This window comes from Manis javanica, chromosome 5, assembly GCF_040802235.1.
Source record: "Manis javanica isolate MJ-LG chromosome 5, MJ_LKY, whole genome shotgun sequence".
In the NCBI taxonomy this organism is placed as follows: Eukaryota; Metazoa; Chordata; class Mammalia; order Pholidota; family Manidae; genus Manis; species Manis javanica.
In genome coordinates this window covers 39,507,578-39,531,486 of record NC_133160.1, presented here as the reverse complement: position 1 = coordinate 39,531,486, position 23,909 = coordinate 39,507,578, and the positions used below count along the sequence as shown (strand labels likewise).

General features: G+C 33.6%; 1 protein-coding gene across 3 annotated transcripts in view; it reads right to left on the bottom strand.

Moving 5' to 3' along the window:
• The window catches only part of MACROD2 (mono-ADP ribosylhydrolase 2), a 1,939,939-nt gene that overhangs the window by 1,524,501 nt on the left and 391,529 nt on the right, over window positions 1-23,909 (bottom strand). The gene's annotated exons all lie outside the window — the stretch shown is intronic.

Genomic DNA, 23,909 nt, shown 5'->3' with positions numbered 1-23,909 from the left:
GATTCTGTAAAATATCTTCTAAGTTCTTTTCCTGTTTCAACATAAATATTCTCATTTCCCATCAGTCAAAATCATCCAGTTACAATTCACTGTAATGATTCAAGTTGTTTTTTTGAGATAAATAGTATATTTTTATTAGATAAAATCAGCCAGTAAAATTCCACAATAATGACTCAAGTTATTTTAGATTTTTGAGCTATAGTCAATGAACTGGAACCAGTGTTGTGAACTAACCTGTATGTATCAGATTCTTCACAACTATTGCTATTTTAATGCAAATATTTGACCTTATAGTTAGATTTCCTCTCCAATAAAACTACAATTGTGCAGGAGATGTTACAAATAAAAGGTCTGAGGTAGAATTACACCATACAAATATAAATTTGTAAGCAGTCAACAAGCTGTTGAGATAAAAAAACGTTCCAGTTTTCTGCCCCTTTAGTTGTTCTGACATGTATTTTTGAATGACATGCTCAGTGGAAGCAGATTCAACTCCATTCTAGCATCAGTGTTCTAATGAGTCCAAGTGGCAGAATGCCCTCAACATGGCTGAACACAGGACAGGACAAAAGACTCCAACAGGCTATTGGACTCTCTATATTATATTAAACCCTTCATTCCTGAGCAGAGAAGCCTCCAAAGTATTTCTATCTAAGCCACATGTTTTGAATCCATATCACTAAATAATTAAATAGATTATTTCTAATATCCATTAATGAACCCCTCCATGATAATCAGACATAAAGACATTTAAAGCATTGTAGCAGCCATTTGTGCAAAAGGGCTTCTGATTAAAATCTTCCTACTAAATAATTATCCCTGTTATATTAAATATCAAGTCACTTAAAATGTTAACTGACCACCCAAGTGTTCTTTCAAAGCATCTGTATTCATACAGAATTTTTTTGTCTGGGTCTATGAATTACTGTTAGTGATGTGTTTAAACATCTCAGTATGGCTTTAGTTTTAGGAATTTTTGTTTTCTATTCTTGGAATTCACATCTGATGCATGTAAATTTGGAATTCTTTATCTCTAGTAATATGCTTGCTTTGAAGTGCGTTTTTTATGCTGTTGTCATATATATGCCATCTTTCTTTGGTTGATATTTGCCTGTTATATCTTTCTTCTCCGATTTTTCTTAAACTTTCAATATGTTTACATTTTAAATGCTCTTTTTTCTTTAGTGAGTTTTGTCTATATGGATTCATTGTAATTATTAATATGTATTTGGATTTATTTCTACAGTTGTATTTGATGCTTATCCTCCCTGCTTTTCTTGTTTATTTATTTTTTTAACTTTCTTTTTTATAGATTGAATTTTCTTGTCCTGTTTCATTTGATTTCCTTTGCTGGTGTGAAATTCATATCCTCTATTATTTCAATTGTTAATCTAGAAATTATAACATGAATAACTAACTTAATAATATCTAAAGATAAGTGATATATTTGTATTCCTCTCAAACAATACTAGGATATTAGAATGCTTTACCAATAATAATCCCTCTTCTGTTATATTTGCCACTATGCAATATTCTGGTTTTCTTTGATCAAAAATCTAGGCATATTTTAAAATACAGTCAATATCTAGATTTCCTAACATATTTTACAAGTAATTTTACTCTACATTTCTATTTAGATTTTCAATTTTCAATATATACATACGTGCTTTCCACCTTCCCAATGTCCTCTCTTTAGAAGTTTCTTTAGTTTTTGTTTCTCTGAAGATCTTTTTAATTTGCCTTCATATTTGTTATATACTTTTACTTTGTGTACAATTCTAAAAATATTCACTTTAAAAAGAGCAATCACACTGTCTTCTACTTCTCTTGTGATTATTGCTAAGCCAACTGCCTCTAATTTTTATCAGGTAAACTATATTTGTTCTCTGGCTATTTTAAAAATTTTTTCTGCCTTTGGTGACTTACAGTTCCACTAAAACATTACTGTGTTTAGATTTCTTTTTATCTATCTTGCTGTGTATATAGATGTTTCCCAAACCACACCTGGAAAATTTTCAGCAATTATATTTTCAAATACAACCTCTACCCTATTCTTTTGTTATATCATTCTGAAATTCTGCTTAGATGTATATTCTAACTATATCTTAATCTCTCTTTTACATATTGTGTCTCTTTATCTCTCTCTTCTGATTTATTGATAATTTCTTCAATTCTATATTTCACTAATTCACTCATCAGATGCACTCATTCCAGTCTAATTTATAGATTTATTATACACTTACTAATTTATAGTAATTGTTTATTTTTGTTTTCTCCAATTTAACCAGTGTTTTAATTTACTTACTTTTAGTTTCAATTTCTCCAGTTATTTCTTTGATTATAATAATAATTATTTACTTCTATTCTGTATCAAATTATTCCAGTATCTAAAAGTCTTTTGGGTCTCTTATATTCTTATGTGTTTTATAGACTTTGATCTTAAAAGCTCATGTTTGTTAGAACTTTACGTATTAAAAATCACTGAGGCCTGGTTAACAGTTTTCTCTTAACAAATTTGTATTTACCAGGCATCTGAAGGAATTACCCACATACATGTACTTTAAATTCTCATTTTGTGGCATTTTGGACAATCAGGTACAGGGTTCTAGAAGACTGATAGTCTATAAAAAGGATATATGTTTCTTCTATAATTTCCTTAGGATCCTCTTTCTCTGCAAACAAGAAAAGTTACAGAGGAAGTGATACCTTTGTGAATGAAATATGAATTCTAGATTAGTATAAAGTATTTATATATGTAAGCTATTTTAACTTATTAAAGCCACTTAAATGCATTTGAGTCTATGCATATCCATGCAAGTAGCTACCTCTTCTTATGAGAATGTAGAATCTTCTTCTTTTTATACATGAAAACACTGTCCCAAACCTCTGTGATTAGCAAAAGGAACTATTCTAACATGATCAAATTGAAGGCCTCAAATTCTGAAACTCTTTTCGGTAAAAAAAAGAGGATATTGTTTATTTTTCTCTTTATGGCTGTTGGCTGAGATGTTATTAGGCAACGCTAAAGGGACACTAAGGGAAGAGAATCATGTGCTCATCTTTGTTGGAGCATCACCTCTGGGTTTTTACTTAACTCAGTCACAACTGAGGCAATCTTCTTCGAACTATCAAAATATTTCTGAGATTTAACATTTGTAGCACATGCATGTGCACACGCACACACATACACACACATACACACTTCACCTATGACATGAATACTCTTTTTCATTTTACCACCATTCTTATAAAATGTTTAATCTAAGGGAACTCAAGCTCTAACTGTTAGAGCAGCATGTTTGCAAAGATGAGGATAAGGCAACAATTAAGCATGAGCAGCAAATGAAAAGGATAAACACAACTCTCTTGGTACATTGTATTCCAAAATATTTTCTGGGTCATATTTTCAAACATACTGAAAACTGCAGAGAGTAAAACAGAACATTACTATTTTAGAAAAACACACCAGTACAAGAGAGTCACTGCCCCCTCAGAGTTTATAATTTTTAGGTCCAGGCAACAAAAATTAGAGCCAGAAGGCATTGAACATGAGACATACATACACATGCACACACACTCATAGTCTAGCTATAATAGCTATTTATTGCAAGAAAAAAAGCTAATATATACTATGTACTATGAAATACTTCTACATCTGTGAATACTAAAATAACTGACTGAAACTACAGTATACCATCATATCTCTAGTTTGTTGCCAAGCTGGATGCTCAGGAAAGGTAACAACTGGTAGATGTCACTTTGACTTGTGGGTCCAATGCATGAAGTATAGAGTACTGACAAATCCTCTCCCAAGCATGTTCAATATTGCAGTTTATCAGATGGGGAAACAAAACAGAATCATAATCTACATTACAGGAAAAAAAAAGGTTGAACTAAAGTATATCATGGCAGACTTAAGTTTGTAAAAGAAAAAAAAGATAAATTTTTAAACCAACAAAACTACTGTGAAATGCCTTTTTACAAATAAACCCATCAATGCTGACAGGTGGGGACTTGAGGAAAAGGAAATAACATTCCGAGTTTTTATTTGGTTTGAGTCAATAGAGATAAACACACTGATTGGATGGATGGCTGTCAAATAAGAAGGAATATACCCAAGAAGAAATAAACGTGACTTACTTAGATTTAGATTTTGATTAATATAACTGGAAGAAAGGTAATTTTAGTTTGATTCAGTTTATTTATTTGAATTGTGAATGTAACATATGCAAATGGCAAGATTTCAGGCAGTAAAGAAGGAAACAAAATAAAAGTAAAATTTGTCCTCTTAGCACTGTATTTCACATACAGAACATGCTCCAAAAATCAAATTGCATTTAATTTTCTTCAGTTCACTTTTTTCTCCTAGAAAAAATAGTATTTTTCCATTATCTATGAACATAGATATATGGTGTGCTATTTTGAAGAATAACTGTAACGTTATTTATGGATATTTAGGCTACCATATTTTTTATAATCGCCAACGATGTTGTAATGATGTTGTATAAAGTCCTCTGTGATATTCTGTACATGTAGGCTACTCTCTGACACAGAGCTGAAGGTTCCCAAGAAGCAAACTTTCTCGGCCTTGGGATTCTTCTTCTGTACCAGCCCAGCCCCCTCCGTCCTTCCCTCCTGGCGTTCTCACCCACGTTTGTTCAATGTTGACTAGTCTATACAATCTCAGTAAGAAATTCTTCTAAGAAGTATTCTCTGATTACTCCCATCTCTATCCATGCTTTTTCCTTCCATAAGTCATTATGTAGACATTTTTTAAGCACTGACACATCGACCAGAGTCCTAATCATCACTCTTCTTTATTTTATACTGGAGTGAAAAATGTGGTTTCTACTATTCCTATCTCTTGACAGAAGTACTACAACTAGACTACACTTATATTCAGAAATCTTCCCAATTTAGTTAACTCAATAAAATGATTGATTTGAAGAAAGAATAGGAAAATTAGTATTTGATGGAGTTAAGTACGGGTTAAGCCAAGTCACTTAGTCTATACAGCCTATGCCCTTGATAATATCCTATAGCAAATCCTATGGCACCAACATAATAAAGGACATTGACCATCAATATTCTAAGTATTAATAGATATTGTTGTATATCATTATTACTCATAGTGTAGTCCAGATACAGTAAAAGTACTCTTATTGTAGAACAAGATAGAATAACAGGGACCAGATACACCCTCCAGTCTGAAACAACTAAAAATATTAGACCACATATATGACACAACAGTTTGCAGACATAAGACAAAACAGTACAGAAAAGTGACCCCCAAGAAAAGAGAAACAAATGAAATGATCGTTAGGATTACCCTCATCTAACTGCCTGAAGAGATTTTCCGTGTGGCAACACAGGGAAAGGGAACCAAGATGGCTTCAGGTAGTCCTCACAAGTTGAAGAAATGGAGTATAGCATCCAAAATTATCAAGGCAGCTACAGGTCACTGGCAGAATACTGAAAGAAGAAAGCCATATAGAAGAGCTACAAGATCTAAGGACACTAACTTCTTATTTTCAGCTGAGTAATGATCAGCATATGCATATGATGTAACTACCCTTGGGAAATAATCTGGTAGTCATGCATGTCTGAGAAAAGTTTATGTTCCAATTAGCCAGAATTGAAAAATCTCATGATTTACAGCACAGCAGGTAGAGTACTTAAAGGGTATTAAACTCAGTTGTGGGGAAAATTAGTCCTAGAATATAAGGCTGCCCAGGTACTGCCTAGAAAGCCCCAAGAGTTAAACTGTTCAAGTAATCTCAATACATTCCAGAACAAAGGCAAAGAAATTGACAGAATACAAAAATTTTTAGTAACATAGTAAACTTCATAATACTCATCATTCAATCTATAATTATAATGTATGCAAAGATACATACACACACATAAAATACAATCTATGAAGAAGAGAAAGATCAATCAGTTGAAGGCTTAGAAATGAAAGTGATGAGAAAACAAGCAGGCAAAGGCATCAAGAATCAATAACTATATTCCACATGTTGAAAAGTTAGAAGATTAAACATGTTAAGACTTGGAAGATTTTTAAAAAATCAAATTTCTAGATTTGGAAATAAAATATACAAGATTTTAGAAATTCAGTAGATAGGATTAACAGCTGAGTAGACAGTACAAAAGTCAGAAAACTTGAAAACATAGCAACAGAAACTACAAAAATGAAAAAGAAAATGAACAAAACATCAGTAAGCTGTGTAACAATTTTAAGCACCACAATATGTACGTATTGAGTCCTCAGAGAAGGGCAGGTGGTAAGAAAGAAAAAATATTTGGAAAAATAAGGGAGGAAGTTTCAATTTTTTGAAAATTACAGACCCACAGAACCAAGAAAATCAATAAACTACAAGCACTAGCAATATGAAGAAAACTCTACAAAGTAAATTATAATCAAATTATTTGAAAGCAGTGATAAAGAGAACCTTAAGAGGAACCAGACTTTAGATAGAATAACAAAGACAAGAATGAGAGCAGACTTCTCAATGGAAACAATCCAAGCAATAAGACAGAAGAAGAATATCTTCTAGTACTGAAAAAAAGAAAAAACCGTCAGCCTAGAATTTACATGGTTCCAGACCCATGACCTCATTTAAATCTAATTACCTTCAAAGGTTCCCCCCCTCCCTAATACCATCACATCAGCAGTTAGGGCTTTAGTATATGAATTTTGGAATTACAGAAACATGCAGCCCATAACAACTCCCCCTGTACATAAAGAGCAATAAGGCTAAATATGAATATAAAACTAGGAAATTATACTCACGTCAAAACTGCAGCAGGAATTAAGAAGAAAGACAATTACTTCTGTGGTGGTAAGAGAGATTTGGACATGGAAGAGAGGAAGGAAAGCAAGGTTTTGCACAATGAGTTTTAAAGACAGTACAGTATGGCTTACAGCCAGGAATGGAATGAGATTCCAGGCACAAGAAATGGGGCAAGAAAATGTGAAAAGGAGAACTATACTAAGGAATGTAGAATATATTCGAATGGACAGTCCAAAGAGGCAAGGAGTGAAAAAAGGCAATGGGTTGGTATTTACAACCAGATTTCTGTATCCCCTGCAGAAGCATGGGGAATGGAGTGGTATGGGGAAGCAGGGTGATACATTTAATATACTCACGATAAAACTATAGCTCCACCTAAAATAACTTATACAGAGCTTCAGAGGGCACTCACACACATTATATATTCTTATTTCATGATACCTCTCTGAGAGGCTAGTAAGATTAGCGATTGAAGCTTAGACATGTGAAGTGAATTCCACCAGTTACTTACACACTTAGTAAATGATAGAGTCTGACATCTATAATTACAGGTTCCTTGTCCACTTAATTTTTAAATAATCTAGTACCAAGAAGTAAATATCATCTAAAATACAGTTTGAAGATTCCATTTCTAACATTCTGATCTACATACTTTTAGCAAGTCCTTGACCTAAAATGCATTAACCTCTATGAATGAATGTATTTTAAACATCTTATAACCATTAGCTGTGTTAGTAAACTACTAATATGTTATGGCTTTTTACATTAGTCAAACTTAACCTACATCATAAAATGAGAGAAATGTCCCAATCACATCTATATTATCCTCTAACTCTTTTTTATTAAGTAGTTTACTTAAATTATCTAAAATTTTGGGGGATAAACTGTAAGCACAAAGGCACAATAATGTAAAGTTCCATTATCATAGTTTCTGAGTATGCCAGGAAAAATGAGTAATGGCAGTAAAACAGTCCCCTCAGGGTTCAACAGATACATTTACTTAAAGACCAGAACATTTGATATTAGCATTTCACAAACAATATCTGAACTCCATTAAGCAAAAATTAGTTTATCTCTGTCAGAATAAATATCAAATGGGATTGACTGCTACACCAGTTATCCAATCTTCTCAAATGTTGGCAAAGCACTCTGCTGACATTCTATATTGCTATGTCTTTCAAGGTAAAACATAGCTGGAATGAAATATAAATATTTTGGGAATAGTGGTAGCAAGCTAAGTAAACTATAGCAGAAAAAAATAAAATTTTGAAGCTAAATTATCTTACAGATCATTTTAGTCTAATTCCTTCACTGTGCCAGGGAGAAAATTGCAACCTAGCAATTAAAAGACCATCTAGGGCAGTCTGACCAATAAAAATATAATTCAAGACACAAATATAATATGAGCCATATATGCAATTTTAAATTTGCTAGTGGTTGCATTAAGAAAATGAAAAGAAGCAAATGAAACTAATTTAATATTTTATATAATACAATTATCCAAAATATTATCATTTCAACATATGATCAATACAATAAATTACTGAGATATTTTATACTTTTTCTTACTATTTGAAACCTTGTATGTAATACACTTACTGTCCATTTGCACAATCCATATTTCATGCAAAAGCCATACATGGCTAGTGGCTACCATAAGGGAGAGCACAGTTGTATTGTAAGGAGATAGATTGAGCACTCTGAAAGTCTGAGTCAGTAGAGGATTTATACAAAGGATTCACCAAGATGCTTCCCATCTTATTATCAGTGGGCCTTCCCTGGTAGAATGAGTTCAGACAAACTCAGTTATTTCCCAGGTTGAGTTCATCCTGAAAGGCTTAAAATGCTCATGAGAGCATGTTTTACACTCAGAGTTTTCGGTAATATATGATGAAGAACTGTTAAAAATCTAAGAATGAGTCTTCAAATAGAGGTACCCCCTTTAAAACAGAACAAGGGAACCTATTATATATATATATATATTATCTGTATGAATAGATATGGATAGCCATCAATGTTTCACTCCAATTTATATCACTAAGATGGCAAAAATATATTTATTATTAATATTAAAAAGACATCTATTTTCTAATCATTTTTCCAAATACAGCAAAGGAATTCTACTGATCATTAAACTTTAACAAGCTGCTTTATTTTTAAATTACATAATTATCTACCCACCTTTTTGTCTGCTGGTAATGTATACCTATTTTAACAAATATGTGCTACTTTTTTTACCTGAACCATTAATAAAAAATATGTACACAATAGTCACTTTCATGAGATTTGTTTGCATATTAGAATAATATTTTACATTAGTTTATTATTTTTAATTCTGTAAGTATTTTCTCTCTGTCAAAGCATATTTTCTGTATTTAAATTTTACTCATAAACACTAAAACAGCTTCACTCTTGATTGAACAGAAAACTAGCAAAATTTGAAGTACTTTATTTTTCATTTTACCAAAATGTACAGATTTCCAAGATTAGCATTCTAATTTGCTAATAACACCTCAACATGACTTTTTTTAAAGTCTGTAAATTACAGTGCATGAAATAAGATTCATCAATAAGGAATTGTACATTTAAAAATATTAATGTTCTCAAAAGCATTAATATGTTTTTGTTGAGATGGCTGCATCATCCTTACCATCTGTATTTTCACCGTTATCACCATTACCATCATCACGGCTACCACAAAACTTCATAAAATGCCAAGACAGCAATTCACAAAAATTACTTTGTTATTTTTTCTCAAGAAAATAATTGAAAAAATGTTTCAAAAAAAGGACTTTTTATGTCTACTGATCAAGCCATTATTATAACAAGAACTTGAATACAGAATTACCATACAACTCAGCAATTCCACCTGATACATACCCAAGAGAAATGAAAATTCATCTAGGGTTCCTGGATCTAATTACAATGTGTGTGTATACACACATTGGGGGAGGGTCTCCCCCATATGACATCAAGCAATTCTCGAACACTAGCAGGGTATCCAATAACTCAATTCTGACATTATGACCAGTGGTAGCACCAGATTTGCCAGGTTAAGGCCTCCATCCCAAAAGACCGCCCTCTACACCCAACCTCCCAATTCAGACTCCAGTCCCAAGCCCCAGGCTGTCACTTGTGCTTCTGACCAACCGGCTACAGACTGGAGGTTCCAATAACCTCCCCACTAGGTTAATTTGCTATAGTGGCTCACAGAACTCAGGAGAACACTTAAATCTACCAGTTTAATAAAGGGTACTGTAAAGGACACAAGTTAATAGTCAGAGGAAGAGATACATAGGGCAAGGTCCCAATTAAAGGAGCTTCTGTTCTCATGGAGCTGGGGGCCAGGCTCCATGGCACTTGAAAGCATTCTAGTTCCCCAAGCATGGAAGCTCTCTCCCACAGAGAAACAGGATGCAAAAGAGACAGCAAAATGCTCTTTTCATGGATTTTTCTGAGGTCTTCAATCCATAGTCATAACTGACTGTTTCATTGGCAAATGGCTGATTCAACCTCCAGCCCTGCCCTAGCCTGGGGTCCAAAAGTCTCTCATTAATATGACAAGACACCCATTTCACCCTTATGGCTTGGAAGCATTTTCAGGAAGTGTAGAGAAAGACCAAATATGCCTAGAGATATATTTTAGTCATCTGAATAACCAAATATATACTTCTTATAACACATTATATCACAAAAACAAATATGAAAGAAACAAGACACAAAAGGTCACATATTGTCTGATTCATTTTTATGAAATATCCAGTACAGGGAAATCCATAGACACAGAAAGGAGATCTGTGTTTGCCAGGGAATGGGGAAAGGAAAAGATAGGGGGTGAATAATTAAATAGGTAAGGAGTGTTTTTCTGGAGTGATGAAAAGGTTTTGAAACTTGAGATTGTGGCCGAACAACAATATAATTGCCCTAAATGCCATTGAATTGTGTATCTTAAAATGATTTAATAGCATTTTATGTCATCAATTTCACTTCAATTAAAAGAAGGGGAGGGGAAAAATGACAATAAAACTAATCTATGGTTTCCTGAGAAGAGGGTACCATTAGTTACTTCTCCAAAATGAGACTGCTTGTAACTCCGGGAAGACAAAATCCCAGGGCAAAATAGCTCTAAAACCAAAATCAGTCAAAGGGGGGAAACAAAGCTTAAAACCTGTTTATTGCTTACAAACTGCAGTATGGGGCTGTCTCTCTTTCCTTCTCTGGCTGAAGTAAGTCAGACTTCCCCCTAACTTCTCAGGTTCAGATAAGCCCTTGGTAGCCCAGGTAATTACCCACTGATAAGGAGATGAACCTTTATCCACCCCTGAGGAATGCCCATTGATATGCAAATGTACCAAAGCCAGGAGAGATAGTCTGGAAATATTACAATTGTACCCAGACTGCTGTTTTGTCTACTGCTTTTCAACATTTTAAATACAAAAACAGAGGTCCAAAGGTGGATCAGCAGAATGCTTTGACCATCTCAGCACATTTCTAACCTACTTTCATCCCCAGGGAAGCTGACAATCTAATCCAAATGCCGTTAATAAGCTACCAAATAAACTAAAAGTTCCTCAAAGTACACTTTTGTATTGATAGCACAGATTTGTTCCTACTTGTCTGAAGTTACTGGCCTGTCCTAACAGGGGCCGGCTTGGCGGGGGACCCAGGTCTCAAAAAAAAAGGTTCAATGGCACTTCATTTATTTTCTGCCAACTTTATTTAATTAGCCAAAATGCAGCCAACAAACAAAAAGACAGTCAAAAATGTCCTTACACAGTGCGTATATAAAGCCCATGCACTAGCCTGCAATCATAGAGCTACCTAGGGCTTCCCTCATTCACAGACAATTTACTACTTGCTAAAGTTACAGTTCTTTGAGCCATGATATGGGTTCCCCAATGTTAAACTAATTAGAGACAACAAATTGGGAGTGAGACAGGAGCTGCTAAAAAATGTCACAAAAACCACAGCAGCTTTACATCAAAGATAGATCGTGACCAATTTAAAAAGCAGATGTAAGAAATCAAGCAGCATAAAAATCTAGAAGTATCTGATGGACAAGAAAACAGCCCTTGTAATCAGTGCATAGCTAAGGATTCTTAGTTTATCCCATCAGGAAATGGTTAACCTTTTGTCATTGTTATATGTTAAACAAACAGAGAAGTATGACACACTTTTCTAAGATTTCCACCGAATATACTTAAAATAAAAAATATATGACATTTAAGAGAAAGCAACTATTGTCAGAAAAAATCACTTTGTTGTAATATCCTAGTGAAAAACCTTAAGGAGATTTCAAAGTTGTTATATTAATCAGTCAATACTCATCAAAATCTTCTGAGAAAAAAACAAACATGAACCTCAGTAAAGGGCAATTGTGGTTTAATAGAAAGAGTGCCAGGCATATGGATACCTACTTACACATCTTGTCCCTGTCACTTCCCTCCAGCTATATTTCTTTGCAAGCATTTAACCATTCTGTCTTGTTTCCCTCTGCAAAACAGATATAATAATATCTTCTGCACTGGAAGTTCTACTTTATAGAGTAGCTAACAAACAGAGAATTCACAACTCCAAACAATAATACTAGGAGTACTAGGAGTAAAAAATGGTTTCAAGAAAGAGTATGAATGATGATCCATAAACAAAAGACAAAGCTGAGAAAATCCACTGGAAGAATTGTCATGACTTCTCATGACTACATGTCTTCTCAAACAGTTGGCAGAAGAATTCTGGAAGCCACACCTTTGAATCAGTGTGTCAATTAATTATATTCTTCCCTAGTACAGTTTATCTGCTGTCACATTCATTTCCCCAAAGAATAAATTTGTCCATATCATTGGTTTTCCTGGTTTTTATCCTCACCCTATATTTGACCCAGACTTTCTTAGTGATCTCATCCAGATCCGCTAATGTCATATCTGTCTCTGGCCAGGCCTTTCTTCTGTATTTAAAACAGAGGATACAGAAAGAGCTAACAGAGAAAAGAAAGAATTTGGAGAGAGAATGGCAGAATTCAATGGGGATAAAGCTATCATCACCACAGTGGAAACTATGGAAACTATTAGGAAACTGAATTTTGCAAGAGAGATTTTTATGACATGCTGTTATACAACATGGCTTTAGATGAAGACAGACAGATAAGAATCATTAAGCCATCACTTTCTAGTAATATGTACTTGAGTAGGTCATCTGTTGTCTTCATGTAGTAAATGGAGATAAAGACAATGCATTCCTTAGTGTTACGATGAAGACTAAATAACATATGAAATTGAATGCATTGAGCTAAGGGACTGGTACATATTAGGTGTGTAACAAAAATAAGCTATTAGCTATGTATTAGCAAGCCTTCAATAAACATGTATGGAAGTACAAGTAAATAATGTGTATTCTTTAACTTAATATGCATATATACAATCATTTGTGCAAAGGACATACCCTTACAAGTCCTTTGGTATATGCAGTGTGTATCTGAGCATGGAAGTGTGTGTGTGTGTGTTTAAATCATTAGAAATTTGTAAAGGGCATATTTTTAAAATGACTGCTGAAAAGGAATATTCCATTACTTAGCATTTTGATAAACTTATTTACCAAATATAATTTCAAAACAGAGCAAATGTCCCAGGTAAGAGGCCAACATGGAAATAGAAACACATGCACTTGAACACTGGCTTCTGCCAGTAAGAGGCCACCCACTGCCCTTGATTGTTTTGGAAGTCCATTAAAATCAGTAAAGGAAACAGTTACTAAAAACTTTAAAGTTCTTTTATGTTTACTTCCTTCAAGTAAAAATGCTATCTTTGACATGTAGAGTTTAAAGGGTTACATTACTAAGGATTAAACTGATCCATTAAAGGAACAGGATAGCCTTATGTTGATACTTATTTTAGAATTGTGAAATGAAAGTAATTTTCTTGAACCATTTTAAACTATGAATCACAACAGAGTTAATGGAAGTTAATGTAAACAGCAATGAAATAATAAAACTAATTTGATAAAGGTATAGGAATCCGCATTTCAATAAAAATGTATGTAACATGTATAACTGAGATGAAAGATGTATCATTTTACTCCTAAAGCTTTATTTAAATGATTATCTACATTCCCATCTCAAAAAATCACTTTAGAATACACTTTACTTTGCCAAAAGAACTTTTTTCAACTGATTACTAAGATGAGATGTCATACTGTTAGCTGAGAGCATTTACAATGAAAGTTTTCATTGTAACTTGTCACCAATTTGATGCCTTCTATAAATCCCTCAGTACAAGTTTTAATAATCCCTGATTTCTTTTTGACACTTTTGAACAGAGCAGAGGGGTGGGGTTACATAAGGCACCTTTCTGTGTTTCTTCCTTCCTCTTACCTGCATTCCCAATTTATAATTACTGTGAAATCTGGTTTCTTGGCTAGGAAAGAACTCCTAAGGATTTCAAAAGAAAACTAACAAAATTAAGTCCCAGGTATTCTAAAGCATATTTGAAAATGGAATGAGATGTTATTTAAATTCACTTAACAAAAATTACCACAGTTGTCACAAGAACTACAATAACCCCAATTGTACAAGAACTACAAGTATGTGAAATAAACATTGTACATTGGACCCCATGGCTCCTTGAGTCTTTCAGACTGTTCTTTCAGACTGTTCTCCAAATACATTTGTCTCACTTTGTGCAGATTCCATCCACTTGCTCTGACACCATTTACACTTGACAGATGGTCACAACACTCATGACATTTCCTGTTTAGCTCCATATTTAAAAATCAACTTCAGTGGAATGCAGACTGGCAATAGACTTCTCTCCAATAAATATCCACACCAGATGAAAATGAAACCATTTTCAAATGAAAATGAAACATTTGTGTTTATATTAACACAACTTTAGTTCGCTTCCTTTCCTAGTGCCAATTATGGCTGGTGCCAATTATAAAATGCTAAAAGCCTTGATTTTCTGCACAGTTGTCTCAAAAACAACTTTTTTTTTCAATTTTAGTCAAGTGAAAGATAGCTCTAGACTAATAATTTCAAATGCTATCAGCTCTTATTTGTTTCCTGATGATCAAAAATTCATTCCCCAATAGCTTTCTTCTCTAATAAAAATGTCCCTGACCTCAAATCTCAGATTTTTATGAATTTAAATCCTAGAAGTATCAACTTGACTACACTCAACAGTGTTTAAAAAATGTGAGAAATTGACCTTTTTATTGAGCAAAGTATTCTGGGCATTTTAAGCCTTCTCTTAATGCAGGAGTAGGTTTCCAAGAAGCATAAGCAAATGAGTAAATAAAGCATTTAAATCACCAACATTTAAGAAATAATTAGTTAACATGAACAAAATCTGAAAATTACAAAAGATTTGTATCTGTATTTCCAAAGACTGGCAATATGTTAAGTTATACATCCATGGTAAAAGATTTAATGGAAATATCTCATTAAATTTCTCTATTAAGTACACACAAGAAATAAAGAAGGATGCTGTAATTTAGATTACTACTTTAATAGATAAAAGCTGAATTTAATGAAAAGCTGGTTTTTGTTTCCAATAATGGCTTCATTTTGATCTCTTTAACATAGTCACCTTAATTGAAGAATCTATCTCTATAGGTAATATATAAAATCTTGAAGCATTTAGAAAAGACAGTCACCCCAATTTTTCTAGCCATAATAATTACCTAATTACAAGTTGTAATATTTTATAAACCACTGTATTTAAATGCAGTGTTCACAACAATTCAGGAAAACTCATTTTCATAACCAATCTCATGTCATTCTAGGACTTCATAAAGTCTTTGGAATAAATGGCTAGCATTATTCACTAGTCTTTTAATTTTCCAAATGGCCAGTCTCTTGAAGTTGAGCTCCAGTACCTAGAGCAAATTAATAGCAAAGACAAAAGTCAAAATTCAAACATTTTCAAACTATGAATTACCATTTTGTTCATAAGTTCAGTGCATACAAAGGAGCAAAAGGCACAGTTTTTGCTTAATATTTTGTTTTATGTTTCAAATAAGTATTTAGGGAGATTTTACTATTTATTTGGCACTACCCTGGCCATGGGGCTACAAGAAGAGATAAGATTCAAGTCCCTGCCCTAGAAGTCTTCAGTTTGAGGCAGCAGCCATATAAATAGATTGCTTCCATACAATCAGAAAGTATCAGAAATATATATGGACTTCTGTGGTGGTCCCTTCATTTGTACTTTTACTTTTGTTCTTAAATTAAGAAAGCTTAAATTAAATTTAATTGTTCTTAAATTAAATGTAATTTAAAATACATTTTAGAGAAGATTTTGTGGGTTTACCACCCCCCCAACTTTTCCTACAAATGTATCTTCTCAAAGTATACATAAAATTCCTGTTTCAACTGGAGCAGTGTTCCTGAGTCATGTGTTTGTTTCCAGTGTTTTTTGAGATAATTTTAGGTAGCAAAAATAAGTACATTTTTTATTTTGGTAGTTATATGGTCATTTGAAACATACTGAGTTTTTCTTTTATGACAGTAATACAAATTTTCCTTTTTAAACTTAGATGTTGTTTTGTGTTAAGGCAAGGCAAAAACAACAGAAAAGCACTAAATATATAATAATATAGCAATCTTAGTTATGGTACGGATTCTGAAAGTGATACAAGAATGACTGAAGCTTGGGAAATCCTCAGTTTGCTCTTGAAAAACAGAATATTCAACCAATTTGTGGTCAATCCCTGCACAAGAAGCCATATTAACCTTACCAGAATCAACCCCATTATGGTATATGTGGTGCCAAAACAAAGCATTATCCTGTTTATCATGAAGGTTGATTTTAGAAAACTGATAAGCATTTTCATCAGAGCCAGAGCCACAAAAACCTATTTAGTTCATGTAACTACATGGTTGAGATGAGTGTCTCTCTGCCTGTCTTTCTCTCATTATGTGAGCATGAAAAATTGAATTTGATGCCAGCCTAGGCAGCAAGTGCTATCATAACATAGGAGTAGGAGGGTTAAAGATAGGCTTTGTTTCATTTTATGGTGGAAACTCTTCGCGTTGGATTTTAGTGTAAACGTAATAGGGAAAGAGACTCTCTTCTTAGACAAAGGGCAAATCATACCAGTTCCTCCTCATGCAACACCTTTATACAGGAAAAACCACCACCACTACCTCCTTACTACCACTATTATATTCCTTCTTATAATGTGCATTGCTTTACTGTAAATGATAGATAATGTTGGTGAAAATTCTGCCCAGTATGCTTGGCTTTGTTCCACAAATGTGTTTCTGCCAACCACACTCTTTAGTAACAAATGAAAAAATAATTGTATTAAACACTAAACTTTGTAAGAAGTACTCCAACAGAGGATTTATCACACTTTCACTGGGGATTTGTTTTTCTTTAACTATCTCAAAAATCAAAATCCAGGTCAGCAATTGCTGATTTGAAACCCTTCAGGTCAAATGAGATTCAGGATTTAGAATCTTTTCAATTTCATGAAGAAAACACAATTTATGTACCATGTATAATATATCATCATTGTGAGATCTCAGTACCCTCCAATCAAACACATTAATATTTCTGTTGTAAGAGACATAAATAGCCATATTAGGTAAGATTTTTTAAAAGACTAAATAGCCTCATGTCAGTCTAGGTCAGTTTTTGCTTCCAGAGTTGCTGGTCAGGACATATTTTGTTTTGCATACTGGAACAGTAGATAAGAGAGTATTGACTTGTACTAGTAGTATTATAAATCAGGAGATGAACCAGCATGCAAGAAGTTTTTTTAGGGTACTGTGATAGGCATTGCATAAATTCAATGTACAAAAGAAAAGACAGGCCCAGACAAATAAGCCCTGAATGCCAATGGTACAAAAGCACAACATAATAAGAGTTGTAAGAGGCCCTGAATTTGGGGGTAAAAAGAAAGAGAGAGAGAAAGAACAAAGTTGGAGAATTTATACTCCTTGATTTCAAAGCTTGCTACAAAGCCACTATAATCAAAAGGGTAAATAAGAATGGATATATAGCCCAATGAAATAGAACTGAGGGTCCAGAATTAAACCCAAACATCTAAGGTTAATCAATTTGGGACAAGAACATTGAGATATTCAATAGGGAAAGAATAGTCTTTTCAACAAATGGTGATGGACAACTGGAATTCCCCATGCAAAAGAATGAAACTGGACCTGCATCTCACACTATATATAAACATTAAATAAAAGTGGATCAATGACTTAAGTATAGAGGCTAAAACTATGTTAAACTCTTAGAGGAGAATACAGGGGTAAATCTTTCTGACCTACGATTTGCCAAAGGAGTCCTAGAAATAACACCAAAGACACCAGCAACAAAACAAAAAAATAGAGAAATTGGATGTTACCAAAATTAAAAACTTCTGTGCATCAAAGAACATGTTCAAGAGAATGAAAAGACAACCTACATAATGGCAGAAAGTACTTGTAAATTATATCAAGTAAGTGTTAAATATCCAGAAGTCTATTCAATTCAAAACTGGGCAAAGGACTTGAATAGGCATTTTTCTAAAAGAGGAACACTAATATCTTTAAGCACATGAAAAGATCTTCAACATCATTAGTCATTAGGGAAATGCAAATCAAAACCACAATGACATACCACTTCATACCTATGAGGATGACTAATTTAAAAAAAAAAATGGAAAAAGAAAATATTGGTGAAATGTGGAGAAATCAGAACCTTTATACACTGCTGGTGGAAATGCAAATGGTGCAGCTGCTATGGAAAACAGTTCAGCAGCTCCTCAAAAAACTAAATGTAAAAGTACCTATGACCCAGCAATTCCATACTTAGGTATATACCCAAAGTAATTGAGAGCAGGGACTCAAATAGATACTTGTAAACCAATGTTCATTACAGCATGATTATGAATAGCAAAAATGTGCAAACAACCAGACATCTATTAACAGATGAATAAACAAAAGGTAGAATATACTTATAATGGAGTACATACAGCCATAAATAGGAATGAATTTCTATATGCTACAATATGAATGACCTTTAAAAATATTATGTTAAGTAAAATGAGTCAGACATAAAAAGAGAAATATTGTATGATTTCACTTACATGAGGTATCTACAATAGGCAAATTTGTAGACAAAACAAAGTAGATCAGACACTGAGGGCTAGTGGTGAGGGAGTAATACAGAGTTATTGTTCAGTGGTTACAGTATTTGTGGTGATGAAAAGTTTTGGAAATAGCAGTGATGGTTATACAGCATTGTATATGTAATTAAAGCCACAAATTTTACACATAAAAATGGTTAAAATGACTATGTACAACAATACACTAACAAGTTAGACAAAACATGAATAAATGAATTCCTAGACACATAGAACCCACCAAGACTGATTCATGAGAAAAACAGAAAATCTGTAGAGACCAGTACTAAGTAAGGACATTGAATCAGTAATTAAAAATCTCCTAATAAAGAAAAATCCAGGACCAGTGGTTTCACCAGTGAATGTTACCAAACATTTAAAGAAGAATCAACATCAATCCTTCTCAAACTCTTCCAAAAAAATGAAGAGGAGGGAATACTCTGAAGCTCCTATTATAAAGCCAACATAACCCTGAAAACCAGAGGCAGGTAAGGACACTGCAAGAAAAGAAAACTACAAACTGACATCTCTAATGACTATAGATGCAAAAATTCAACAAAATACTAGTTCAATGAAATCAACAACATATTAAAAGTATCATACACCATGAGCAAGTGAGGTTCATCCCTGAGATGCCAGGATGGTTCAATATATGCAAATTAATAAATGTGTTCATTCATTAATAGAATAAAAGATAAAAATTATCTGATCTTGGCAATAGATGCAGAAAAAGCATTTGAAAATATTCATCATCCATTCACAATAAAAACTCTCCCAACAAACTGAGTAGAGAAGGAAAATATCTCAAAAAAATAAAGGCTATGTATGATAAACCTACAGCTAACATCATACTTAACTGGTGAAAGGTTGAAAGCTTTTCCTCTAAGATCAAGAACAAGACAAAGATGCCCACTCGCACCACTCTTATTTGGCAAACTACTTGAAATCCTAGCTAGAGAAATCAGGCAAGAAAAGGAAATGAAAGACATCTGCATCAGAAAGGAAGAAGTAAAATTGTTTCTATTTTCAGATGACATGATTTTATGTATATAGAAAAATCCTAAAGATTCCATGAAAAAAACAGTTAGCTTTAATCAATGAATTAGGTAAAATTTTAGGATACAAAATCAATATGTAAAAATCAATGATTCTACCCATTAATAATAAATTATTGGAAAAATAAATAAAGAAAACAATCATATTTAAAATAACATCAAAAATAATAAAATACTTATGGATAAATCTAATCAAGGAGGTAAAGATCTGTATACTGAAAACTGTAAGACACTGATGAAAGAAAGTGAAGGAGACACAAATAAATGGAAATATATCCTGGGTTCATGAATTGGAAGAATTAATATTGTTAAAATGTCCATTTAACAAAGCCATCTATAGAGTCAGTGCAATACCTATAAAAATCCCAACAGCACTTTCTTTTTCAGAAATAGAAAAACATAACCCTAAAATTTGTGCAGAACTACAAAAACTCCAAATAGCTGAAGCAATCCTGGGAGAAAAGAACAAAATTGGAGGTATCACACTTCCTGATTTCAAACTATATTAGAATGCTATAGTAATAAAAACAATACAGTACTGACATAAAAACAGACACATAGAACAATTGAACAGAATTGGGAGCCCAGAAATAAACTCATGAATATATGGTCAACTAATATTTGACAAGGGATCCAAGAATACTCAATGGAGAAAAGACAGTCTCTTTGATAAGTGGGAAAATTGGATATTCAAATGGAAAACAGTGAAACTAGATCCCTAACTTACACCATTCACAAAAATTAACTCAGAATGGATTGTAGACCTGAAACCATAAAATTCCCAGAAGAAAATATGGGGGGAAAACTCCTTGACATTGATCTTGGCAATAATTCTTTCAATATAACACCTAAAGTATAAGCAACAAAAGCAAAAATAAACAAATGGGACTACATCCAACTGAAAAGCTTCTGCACAGCAAAGGAAACCATTAGAATAAATAGGCAACCTACAGAATAGGAAAAAATATTTGCAAAACATATATCTGGTAAGGGGCTAATATCTAAAATATGTAAGAAAGTTATATGTACTCATACAGTTCAATGCCAAAACCCCAAATCATCCAGTTAAAAAATGGACAAAGGACCTAAACATACATTTTTTCAAAGGAGTGATACAAATGGCCACAAGAACATGAAAAGGTGCTAAGCATCACCAGTCATCAGAGAATGCAAACCAAGACCTCAATGAGATATCACCTCATACCTGTCAGAATAGCTATTATTAAAATACAAGAGATAACAAGTGCTGGTGAAGGAAGATGTAGAGAAAGGGAATCCTTGTACACTACTAGTGAGATTGTAAATTGGCATAGCCCCTATGGAAAACAGAACGGAGGTTCCTCAAAAAATTAAATATGGAATTACCATATAATCTAGCAATTCTATTTCTGGGTATATATCCAAGGGAAATTAAATCTCTCCCTCAAAAAGATATAAACAACCCCATTTCAAAATTATTTACAATGACCATGATATAGAAACAATCTAAGTGTCTATTAGCAGACAAATGAATAAAGAAAATTTGATGAACACAGATACACACACATACACACAATAGAATATTATTCAGCTTTACATAAGGAAATCCTGCCATCAGTGACAACATGGCCAGAGCTTGAAGGCATTATGATAAGTGAAATAGGACAAAGAAAAACAAATACTTTATGCTTTCTCTTGTATGTGGAATCTTAAAAAAAAAAACTCATAGAAACAGAGAACAGATTAGTGGTTACCAGAAGCAGGAGGGTGGGGGAAATGGGTAAAGGTGGTTAAAAGGTAAAAGTTTTCACTTATAAGATAAATATATCTGGAGACATAAGAGACACTCTGGTGACTGTAGTTAACAATATGTCTACATTTGAGAGCTGTTAATTGAGTAGATCTTAAAAGTTCTCATCACAAAAGAAAGAATATTCTAACTATGTAAAATGACAGATGTGAACAAAAGTTATAGTGGTGGCCATTTCAAAATAGAGACATGTATTAAATCATTGTGTTGTACACCTTAAATTTAAACAATGTTATACATAATTTTATCAGTAAAACTGGAAAAATTGGTTAAATTACTAATTTTATGTTATATTTTACAATTAAAAATTAATAAGGTAATGTATGAATACCCATTCAATTATACACTTAAATGGATGAGTTGAATGATATGTGAATTATCTCAAGAAAGCTGTTAAAAATTAGGTCAACTTAAAAAAAAGTGTAACATAAACACCAACTGAGAATACATAAGATGTGAACGTCTGTAGCATGCTGTCCAAGTGAAGAGCACAAATTCTGGAGTCATTTTCCTGGATTTGAATTATGGCTCTACTGTTGTTTGTTTGACCCTGTTAATTTAACCTCTCTATGCCTTGGTTTCTTCTTTTCTAAAATAATAACAATAGTACTTTATTCACAGAGTGCTAGGAGGATTAAAAGAGTTAATATTTCTAATTGCTTAAATGAGGCCTGGCACATAGGAAGTATTAGTGCTAGTCATTGTTAGTCATAGTAAGAGTGCTTGAAAAGAAGCCCATCTGGGGTTTTAGACAGGGTAGATTTGGGAAGAATCATTCTACTTCTAATCCACTGAAGAACAACAACCTGTTTTATGAAAGCCATGGAATTTAGGGTGCCTTTTGAAACCATTTGTTGTAGAGGAAATGGAGCAAATATGGATTTGAAGAATAACAATCATGGAAAGACCTTTGCACAGATGAATGAAAGAACACAGATGAATGAAAAGGAAGACATTGACCAAATATGCCTAAAAAGAGAAGGATTGACATTCTGAGTGAAGCAAAGAAGATAAAGTAGTTACGGGAGACCTAATCAAAGCTCTGAATCAGAGAAGCAGGCTCTTAGGTACCACACTCCTAGGTGATTCTGACAGGAAATTTCATGGATAGGGCCTCACCAATCACCAAATAAACCACAGCAAGCTTCCTCATGCTCCTGTGCAGGAATAAGCTGGGATATTTAACAGCCGTCAGATATGTACTAAACTAATAAAACATTATTTTATTATCTACAGCTGTAGGCCAATCTCTGTACAGACTCTGAGATAAAGGTTAATCCGAGAGTGCTCTTCAGAGTAAAGGAAGCAAGATCAGGCAAAAAGAAATATGAGGCTGAGACAGAATTGCACAAAGGAGCCGACTCACAGGAGCTCTGGAGCTGGGATGGCCCTTCAATTGTCCTGAGTTGAGGCAAGGATTGCTTGGTAATCCCTGCACTGACTTATCATTTTATGCAACAAGCAAATTCAGTTTGGGAGTGTAGCCTTAAGGGAGGCAGCTCCCATCAGCTGAGAGCAATTGACAGAGAGGGCCCGGGATCTCTCACAGCCCATATATCCCTTGTGGTTGGGAAGGAGTGCCCAACTTCCTCCTGGAGGGGACCAGTGCAGTGTAATTTAGCACTCACTACATCAGTGGGTCCCACGTTGTTGTCCCCAGCACAGCAGCAGCATGGCCTGGAAACTTGCTAGAAATGCAAATTCACAGGCCCCTGCCAGAACCACAGAAGGGGAAACTCTGGGGATGGAGCCCAGTAATTTGTGTTTCAACAAGCTCTCCAGGTAATTGTGGTGCATGCTAAGTTTGAGAGCCGTTACTACATATGCTATGTAAAACACAAAATGCACACAAAATTATTTTATGGCAGAATAGTTGTCATACAGTCAGTATGTGTACAAGGTTCATAGACTGATATTCAATAAAAATACTGGAAAATAAGAAAATTTAATCATTAGAGCTCTGACACAGGGTCAGTCACAGAGCTGTTTGTTTGTAACTGAAGGTAATTACCAACCTGTACCAATAACAAATTTTTTTGTGTTATGTGACACAGATCAATGTAAAGTGAGATAATAAAACAATAAAGCTATATTGATTACCAAAACAAGTTTATGAACATAAAAGAACATACTAGGAGCAAAAAAATATGTGAACTGACT